The sequence below is a fragment of the Caretta caretta genome, chromosome 18 (genome assembly GCF_965140235.1).
Source record: "Caretta caretta isolate rCarCar2 chromosome 18, rCarCar1.hap1, whole genome shotgun sequence".
In the NCBI taxonomy this organism is placed as follows: domain Eukaryota; kingdom Metazoa; phylum Chordata; order Testudines; family Cheloniidae; genus Caretta; species Caretta caretta.
In genome coordinates, this window is record NC_134223.1 from 12,501 (window position 1) to 22,490 (window position 9,990).

Genomic DNA, 9,990 nt, shown 5'->3' on the forward strand with positions numbered 1-9,990 from the left:
ACTCAGAGAACCCTTAGAAGGGCCAAGGGGAGAATAAAGGGCAGGAGGTGAAGCTAGCCCTGAGCCTCTGTCCAACCCCCATCTCCTCAAAAGTGGAGCTTTCCGAGCTTCAGTGGGGCTGGGGCCGTGGCCCTGACACAACGGCCTTTCTGCACCATATGGGGCAGGGAGAGCTCTGCCTGGGAGCAGGGGGAATGGGATGGGGATGGGTGTGAGGGAAAGAGCTCCTGTACCAGAGGAAGGAATCTGAGAGGGGAGAGAGTGCCAGGGGGCTCCATTTCCCCTTCCACTAGCTCCCCACTTACAGGGACCAGAACAGTACCTGCAGCAGGGAGTGGGAGTTGCTGGTGGCCTCAGAGGCACAGCCCCTGCAGTGCCTCAGGCACCTGGCGCAAGTGCCGGATGATGTGGACCTGGTGCCTAATATTGGCCGTGATGGCCTCCTGCTGCAAGGGATCGAGAACTGTCAGCCTCAGATGCCCACGAGGAATCAGGGGGGATTAAGGGCACCTGGAACCAGTAGCATTTGCACCCAGCACCTGCCCACCTCTGTGGGATGGATTCACCCTCCTCACCCCCAGAATGGAGTCTTGTTGTCCTTTCGAGTGACCTCCAGTGGCGACCCCCCTCCTTGTAGGGTGAGCTCCTGCCACCGCCCCCTCAGTGCCCCTGACAGCTGTTCCACCTCCAATCCTCAGCCCAAGTTCTCAGAACTGTCTCCTCCACTCCTATCCAGGCAGGGCAGGGAGGGGGCTCTAGCAGGAGGGAGAAGGGATTCTGGCAGCAGTGAAGTGGGATGGGGGAGGTTGAACTGAATTAGCTCATGATCACTTGAGCCAAGATTATCCCCGACAACCATTTCTTCTATGAGGTCCTCACTACTCACCAAAACCAAATCTAAAATGGCATCCCCTCTAGTCGGTTCAGCAACTACTTGCTGAAGGAATCCATCAGCTATCGCATCTAGGAACATCTGAGCCCTATTATTATTACTAGCATTCGTCCTCCAGTCTATATCTGGGAAGTTAAAGTCTCCCATGATCACACAATTTCCATTAGTATTTACTTTATTAAAAACATTAAAAAGGGCTCTATCCATATTCAAATTAGATCCCGGCGGTCTATAGCACACCCCAAGCACTATCCCAGGGGAGGTTCTAATAGTTTTCTTCCCCAATTTAATTTTTGCCCAGACGGACTCAGTCATATCCATTTCATCGTTTCTTATTTCTTTACTTTCTATCTCATCATTGATATACAGTCCTACTCCACCTCCTTTACCTTTATTTCAGTCTTTCCTAAACAGCACATACCCTTCAATATCTGTAGCCCAGTCATGACTACTAATCCACCATGTTTCTGTTATCCCTATAATATCTGGTTTCACTTCCTGCACCAGTAGCTCTAGTTCCTCCATTTTGTTACCTAGGCTCCTCGCATTAGTGTACAAACATCTTAATTTTTGCTGTTTGGCCTCACTCACATTCTGTACCCTATTAGGCACAGTCATTTTACTACTAGTATAACCTATTAGACTTGTATCTACACTGCCCTTCCTCCTACCCACGGCTGTATCCACTCTTACTTAATTTTCTTTCCTCTCAATGCTAAATTCTGGTGTGGAAATCAGATGCCAGGAAATCAAGCTAGGGGAGCGGCAGCAGAAAGAGGCAGAACATGGTCCAGAACAGGGAGCAGCCCTGGTGTTCAGACAGCTTCCTCTTCCTGCTGCTGTCTTAAGCAGGGCCAGGGGGCCAATTAACTGCTCTCCGACTCCTCCAATAGGACCTCAGGAGTGGAGCCTCAAACTGGGGCTGAACGTCGTGGGTCCTAGGTAAGCAATTTTCAGCAGGCTTCCAGGTGGAGGGTTGGAGTGTGGCTGCTTCCGTGAACCCTGCAGACCCATGGGTCATGACAGTGAGTGATCTCTGCCCGCTCAAACTTCCTGCAGGAAACAGTCTCCAGGATCCTGGACACATCCTCTGAGAATAACATGAGGATATCATGATGAGAAATAGGTCTCTGTACCAGGGCTGGGATCCAGGGACAGGGAAACCTCCCAACAAGGATATGTAGCAGGAGCCCCCTGTTTGTAGCAAGAGCCCCAAGTGGCAGGATGAGTGAACGGTTCTTACCTCCAGGAGATGTATGGGATCTTCCATCTGAGTCTCAATGGGACCCATGTTGCTTGGTTTCACAGGATGAGATAACCTGTCCGCACTGCTCCCTGAGTTGGGCTGGCTGCAGGATATATCTGAGAGGCTGGGACAGAGCCTGAAAGACAGATATGACAATCAGGGTTCTGTCACCCCAGGGGGAGAACAGAGGGTCTGAACCCCAGACAATAAGCAACTGAACCAACCATTTCCTGTTCTGAATCTAGAGGCAGCTTCAGTTTGCTAGCAGGAGACTGTACAGGAGACCTTGCATCTGGGGACCGACCCAGGCACTAACATGGGCATGGAAGTTTGAGGAACAGAGCAGAGGCCTGTGTGGGGCTAGGAGGGCAGGGATTGGAGAAACAAGAGCAGAGGATCAAACACGTTCTTAAGGTAGGTCAGGATGATCCCCATTTCAAAGATAGAGAAAGTGAGGCACCAGGTGGGAGAGTGATGTGGCCAGGATCACGTTACCACTCAGTGGCAGGGCTGCACTACAACCTGTTCCCTGCTCTCATCCCTGGACCCTGCTGCCCCTGCTGTATGACCACTCCAGCCATCCTCTCCCAGAGGCCATCCCCACCACTCTCCATTACCGGCTGTTTCCATAATGGAAGCAGGCTTGTAACAGAGTTCACTCACCGATAGGTTCCCCTTCCTGGCAAGGCCTGGTGCCACAGCTTTCTTGCTAGGCTAGCACCCCGGCCAAAAGTCGGTAGGGCACTCTGGCAGTTTTTTGCCTGGGAACTCAGCCCTTCAGCCAGATGACCATCTTTTAGCCCACTCCTTCCTGGGTCGCGCTCATCCTAAACTAAAAGTCCAAAAATGTCTTTGTCATAAATATAAAGGGAAGAGTAAACCCCTTTAAAATCCCTCCTGGCCAGAGGAAAAATCCTCTCACCTGTAAAGGGTTAAGAAGCTAAAGGTAATCTCACTGGCACCTGACCAAAATGACCAATGAGGAGACAAGAGACTTTCAAAAGCTGGGAAGAGGGAGAAAAACAAAGGGTCTGTGTCTGTCTGTATGCTGCTTTTGCCAGGGACAGAACAGGAATGGAATCTTAGAACTTAGTAAGTAATCTAGCTAGGTATGTGTTAGATTATGATTTCTTTAAATGGCTGAGAAAATAGCTGTGCTGAATAGAATGAATATTCCTGTCTGTGTGTCTTTTTTGTAACTTAAGGTTTTACCTAGAGGGATTCTGTATGTTTTGAATCTAATTACCCTGTAAGGTATTCACCATCCTGATATTACAGAGGTGATTCTTTTCTTTTTACTTCTATTAAAAGTCTTCTTGTAAGGAAACTGAATGCTTTTTCATTGTTCTAAGATCCAAGGGTTTGAGTCTGTGGTCACCTATGCAAATTGGTGAGGATTTTTACCAAACCTTCCCCAGGAAGTGGGGTGCAAGGGTTGGGAGGATTTTGGGGGGAAAGACGTGTCCAAACTCTCTTTTTTCAGGAACCCAGATAAAGTTTGGTGGTGGCAGTGGAAATCCAAGGGCAAAGGGTAAAATTAATTTGTACCTTGGGGAAGTTTTAACCTAACCTGGTAAAAGTAAGCTTAGGAGGTTTTCATGGAGGTCCCCACATCTGTACCCTAGAGTTCAGAGTGGGGAAGGAACCTTGACATGGTGGTAGAGTGGTGGGATTAACCTGAAATCATTTTGAGATCAATTTGAGATTTTTTGAACCAGAAAAACAGAAGAAAAACAGCTAAAACAGAAAAACAAAAAAAGCAGCTAGTTTTTTCTCTACTTTGGGGCCAGAGCAGAGACAAAAGGGGATTATCTTTGTGAATTCCAGGTTTTCTTTGCCTGGAGGCAGAGTAGTTAACCTCCTGCAGGGAAATTCACAGTCTTCACAAACCTGAGGTTTTTTCCCCCTAAAAGTAAATAGTGGGGTGTTCTATACCCATTTGCCTGGAAACAAAAGTGGTAGGGTTTTTTTTTTTAGGATTTTGATTTTTTTTACAAGGAGCACAGATTTGAAAAGGATTTTTTTTTTCCTTTGGGGCTGCTGGAAAGGACGTTTCCAAGTAGTGGAGGTTTTTTGCTTTGATTTGGGGCCAGAGCAGAGACAAAGGGAATTGTCTTTTTCTGTAGGCTGACAATCACTATCATAGAATAGGTATCCTATTCCAGCACAGCAAAATTTTACAGCCAAGTTTTGTTTGTTTATTTCTAAATTTCGGGTGTAAAGTTAGTTAAAAACAGAGAAGTTAGGATGACAGACTCCACGGCTCAACAAAAGCTGGAATTAGCCAGATTTCAGGCTGAGGAAAAACAAAAGGAACATGAAAGACAGATAGCACTCATGCGCCTGGAGAAGGAAGTACAGGAGGCTGCCCACAGGAGGGAAATGGAGGCAAGGAAGCATGTGGAGGAGGAGAAGGAAAAAGAGAGGAAGCATGAACTGGAGATGGAGAAGGTAAAGGCTCAGCAGAATATACCAACAAACCCTAGCAATCCTTCTCCAGGTACCACTTGCCATCCCAGAAATTTCCCCACCTACAAGGCAGGCGATGATACGGAGGCCTTCTTAGAAAACTTTGAAAGGGCCTGCCTTGGGTGCAGCATCTCTACCGACCAATACATGGTAGAGCTGAGGCCGCAGCTCAGTGACCCTTAGCTCAGGTGGCAGCTGAAATGCCTAAAGAACACATGAACAAGTATGAACTGTTTAAATCTAAGGCAAGAGTCAGAATGGGGATAACACCCGAGCATTCTCATCGGAGGTTCAGAGCCCTAAGGTGGAAACCAGATGTGTCATTTACCCGACATGCCTATCACCTTGTGAAACATTGGGATGCCAGGATATCAGGAGCAAGTGTTGAATCTCCAGTAAATTTGCCCTTCCTAATGCAAATGGAACAATTCTTAGAGGTGTTCCTGAGGAAATAGAAAGATATTTCTATTTCTATCCAAAAACTGTAATCGAGGCAGGAGAGATTGGAGCCAGATGGGTGGAGGTGGCAGAGAAGAAGAAAACTGGTCACAGTTGGAGCGGAGACCAGAAGGAGACCCTATTACCGGGGGCTGCCCAAGGCCCCACCTACCTCCCAAAGAACCCTCCAGACACCCTATTGTCCCACCACCCCATTCTCCAGCAACCCGCCTCGCCCCAGTGACCTGTCAGCTTTTGTTAAACCCTGGATTTGTGCTGGAAATGGCCCATCTTGATTATCATACACATTGTAAGGAGAGTGATCACTTTAGATAAGCTATTACCAGCAGGAGAGTGGGGTGCGGGGAGGTATTTTTTCATGCTTTGTGTGTATAAAAAGATCTTCTACACTTTCCACAGTATGCATCCGATGAAGTGAGCTGTAGTTCACGAAAGCTTATGCTCAAATAAATTGGTTAGTCTCTAAGGTGCCACAAGTACTCCTTTTCTTTTTGCGAATACAGACTAACACGGCTGTTACTCTGAAACCTGTCATTATGCAAGGCACTGCATTTAGCCGTATGGAGTGGAAATCTACCAACTGCATGAAAAAACTTGTACAGATACAGACAAATGCAAACAGATGGACATCGTACCAAAAGGACTGAAGGTAAAAAATCCATTACAATCTACATACCACACAGACTATGTTGACAGCTTGTACCACATGCTCTCAAAGAAACTGCGGAACCACCTGATCAACATCCTCTATAGCAAACAGGGAAAGATTAAGAATGAGCTCTCAAAAATGGATACTCTCATAAAAAACCAACCTTCCACACAAACTTCCTCATGGCTGGACTTTACTAAAACTAGACAAGCCATTTAAAACACACACTTTGCTTCTCTACAAAAGAAAAAGGACACTAAACTTTCTAAACTACTACATGCCACAAGGGGCCATAGCAACGGTTCCCTCAACCCACCCAGCAATATTGTTAACCTATCCAACTATACTCTTAGCCCAGCAGAAGCAGCTGTCCTATCTCGGGGCCTCTCCTTCTGCCCCTCCACTCCCACGAACATGATACAGTTCTGTGGTGACCTAGACTCCTATTTTTGATGTCTCCGACTCAAGGAATATTTCCAACATACCTCTGAACAACATACTAATCTACACAGACCTCCCTACCAACACTACAAAGAGAAGGATTCTGGGTGGACTCCTCCTGAAGGTCGAAACAGCAGACTGGACTTCTACACAGAGTGCTTCCGCCGACGTGCATGGGCTGAAATTGTGGAAAAGCAGCATCACTTGCCCCATAACCTCAGCCGTGCGGAACACAATGCCATCCACAGCCTCAGAAACAACTCTGACATCATAATCAAAAAGGCTGACAAAGGGGGTGCTGTTGTCATCGTGAATTGGTCGGAATATGAACAAGAGGCTGCTCGGCAGCTCTCCAACACCACTTTCTACAAGCCATTACCCTCTGATCCCACTGAGAGTTACCAAAAGAAACTACAGCATTTGCTCAAGAAACTCCCTGAAAAAGCACAAGATCAAATCCGCACAGACACACCCCTGGAACCCCGACCTGGGATATTCTATCTACTACCCAAGATCCATAAACCTGGAAATCCTGGGCACCCCATCATCTCAGGGATTGGCACCCTGACAGCAGGATTGTCTCGCTATGTAGACTCCCTCCTCAGGCCCTATGCTACCAGCACTCCCAGCTACCTTCGAGACACCTCTGACTTCCTGAGGAAACTACAATCCATCGGTGATCTTCCTGATAACACCATCCTGGCCACTATGGATGTAGAAGCCCTCTACACCAACATTCCACACAAAGATGGACTACAAGCCGTCAAGAACACTATCCCCGATAATGTCACGGCTAACCTGGTGGCTGAACTTTGCGACTTTGTCCTTACCCATAACTATTTTACATTTGGGGACAATGTATACCTTCAAATCAGTGGCACTGCTATGGGTACCTGCATGGCCCCACAGTATGCCAACATTTTTATGGCTGACTTAGAACAACGCTTCCTCAGCTCTCGTCCCCTAATGCCCCTACTCTACTTGCACTATATTGATGACATCTTCACCATCTGGACCCATGGAAAAGAAGTCCTTGAGGAATTCCACCATGATTTCAACAATTTCCATCCCACCATCAACCTCAGCCTGGTCCAGTCCACACAAGAGATCCACTTCCTGGACACTACAGTGCTAATAAACGATGGTCACATAAACACCTCCCTATACCGGAAACCTACTAACCGCTATTCCTACCTACATGCCTCCAGCTTTCACCCTGACCACACCACACGATCCACCGTCTACAGCCAAGCTCTGCGATACAACCGCATTTGCTCCAACCCCTCAGACAGAGACAAACACCTACAAGATCTTTATCAAGCATTCTTACAACTACAATACCCACCTGCGGAAGTGAAGAAACAGATTGATAGAGCCAGAAGAGTTCCCAGAAGTCACTTACTACAGGACAGGCCTAACAAAGAAAATAACAGAACGCCACTAGCCGTCACCTTCAGCCCCCAACTAAAACCCCTCCAAAGCATTATTAAGGATCTACAACCTATCCTGAAGGATGACCCAACACTCTCACAAATCTTGGGAGACAGGCCAGTCCTTGCCTACAGACAGCCCCCCAACCTGAAGCAAATACTCACCAGCAACCACATACCACACAACAGAACCACTAACCCAGGAACTTATCCTTGCAACAAAGCCCATTGCCAACTGTGCCCACATATCTATTCAGGGGACACCATCACAGGGCCTAATAACATCAGCCACACTATCAGAGGCTCATTCACCTGCACATCTACCAATGTGATATATGCCATCATGTGCCAGCAATGCCCCTCTGCCATGTACATTGGTCAAACTGGACAGTCTCTACGTAAAAGAATAAATGGACACAAGTTATAATTAAGAATTATAACATTTATAAACCAGTCGGAGAACACTTCAATCTCTCTGGTCATGTGATTACAGACATGAAAGTTGCTATACTACAACAAAAAAAACTTCAAAACCAGACTCCAGCGAGAAACTGTTGAATTGAAATTCATTTGCAAATTGGATACAATTAACTTAGGCTTGAATAGAGACTGGGAGTGGCTAAGTCATTGTACAAGATAACCTATTTCCCCTTATTTTTTCCTACCTGCCCCCCCAGACGTTCTTGTTAAACCCTGGATTTGTGCTGGAAATGGCCCACCTTGATTATCATTCACATTGTAAGGAGAGTGATCACTTTAGATAAGCTATTACCAGCAGGAGAGTGGGGTGGGGGAGGTATTTTTTCATGCTTTGTGTGTATAAAAAGATCTTCTACACTTTCTACAGTATGCATCCGATGAAGTGAGCTGTAGCTCACGAAAGCTTATGCTCAAATAAATTGGTTAGTCTCTAAGGTGCCACAAGTACTCCTTTTCTTTTTGCGAATACAGACTAACACGGCTGTTACTCTGAATCCCGAGAGAACTGTCCTCTATCCATGAATGCCTCCCAGTGGCCATACATCCCAAAGCCCTCCTTATAGCACCACTGCCTAAGACATCTGTTGATAGTCATAATCTTGTCACACCTTTGTTGCCCTTCTCCAGGAACAGGCAGAATCCCACTAAAGATCACCTGAGCCTCAATTTCCTTAAGCGTCTTCCCCAGCCTAGCATAGTCTCCTTTAATACTTTCCAGCGAGAATCTAGCCGTATCATTTGTTCCCACATGAAGGATAATTAGGGGATTCTTTCCCACTCCCTTTAGAATCCTTTTCAACCTCAAGTCTACATCCTGTATCTTAGCACCTGGAAGACAGCACACCCTCCTATTCTCCGGATCAGCTCTGGCTACAGGCCTATCTATTCTTCTCAGTAAAGAGTCCCCAATCACATAGACCTGTCTTTTCCTAGTGACGGTGCTATTCTCCAGTCTATCTCCTGTTCCCTCTGGCTGCAAGTTCTTTCCATTCCTATTCTCCCTTGTAATCCTCTTTAACCCATCCTGTATCCTCCTGGGGCTCTTATTTGGTGTAATCTCCATTAACTCTTCCCCTTTTCCTATAGGACTAGCCGCTCTTCTCTTCTTCCTTTCCCTTCCACCTTCAGTGACTACCTGCTGAGCCCCTTCTTCATTTTCCAACTCTGCATACCTATTCTTAAGCTCTATTTCTCCTTCACTAGCCCGTCTTTTCCTCTGCCTGGTTCTTTTAGTCACATGCTTCCACTGACCACTTTCCTCACCCAGTCTTCCCTCAGAATTCCCCAGTCCTGCTTCCATCTGCAAGTCTGAGCTTTTCCCTTCAGACACCTCATGTCTTTGCTCTATAATCTGCTCAAACCCCTTCCTAAACTCTACCAGACTTTCCACCTGCATCTCCAAACCTCAGATCTTTTCCTCCATCAGCTCTATCAGATGGCACTTCATACAGACAAAACTCTTACCAGGTGCCCCCTCCAGGATCATGGACATACCGCAGCTTCCACATCCAGTCATCTTCCTTGTGTCTTCCGCTACATGGGTCACTCCCACTGCTGCCTCTGTATCTGTCATACCCTTCCCACCAAAGTCCTGTTAACCTGGAAAACACAAACCCCACCAAAACCCACCGCCCACAGCAAAACACAAGCCAAACTCCCCCTCAAACCCCCCTGTCTACAGCTCTGTTCGCTAGCTCCTGTGCCGCTGCAGCGCTCTGTGCCGCTGCCTGACTCCCCATAGCTGCTCCAGCCCACCTACGCCTGGAGCCAGGAACCTGGGTCAGTGGCCACTTACGTCGAACGCAGGGAGGGTGATGGTGGATCTGAGCAGGGCCATGCTGCTCCTAATGGCCCTGGCTCTCTCATGCGACACCCTGGACACGATCCAGTAGTTAATGTGCTGTGGGGAAAGGAGGCAGCTCAG

The 9,990-nt window shown here is 47.2% G+C and overlaps 1 long non-coding RNA gene across 1 annotated transcript; it reads right to left on the reverse strand.

Moving 5' to 3' along the window:
- Window positions 1–1,070: 1,070 nt before the first annotated feature.
- Window positions 1,071–9,646, reverse strand: LOC142069553 (uncharacterized). Its single transcript, XR_012665435.1, has 3 exons — window positions 9,531–9,646; window positions 2,136–2,274; window positions 1,071–1,982 (listed from the first exon to the last, which is right to left on the reverse strand). It is a non-coding gene; the product is annotated as an uncharacterized LOC142069553 (long non-coding RNA).
- Between the last annotated feature and the right edge of the window lie 344 nt (window positions 9,647–9,990).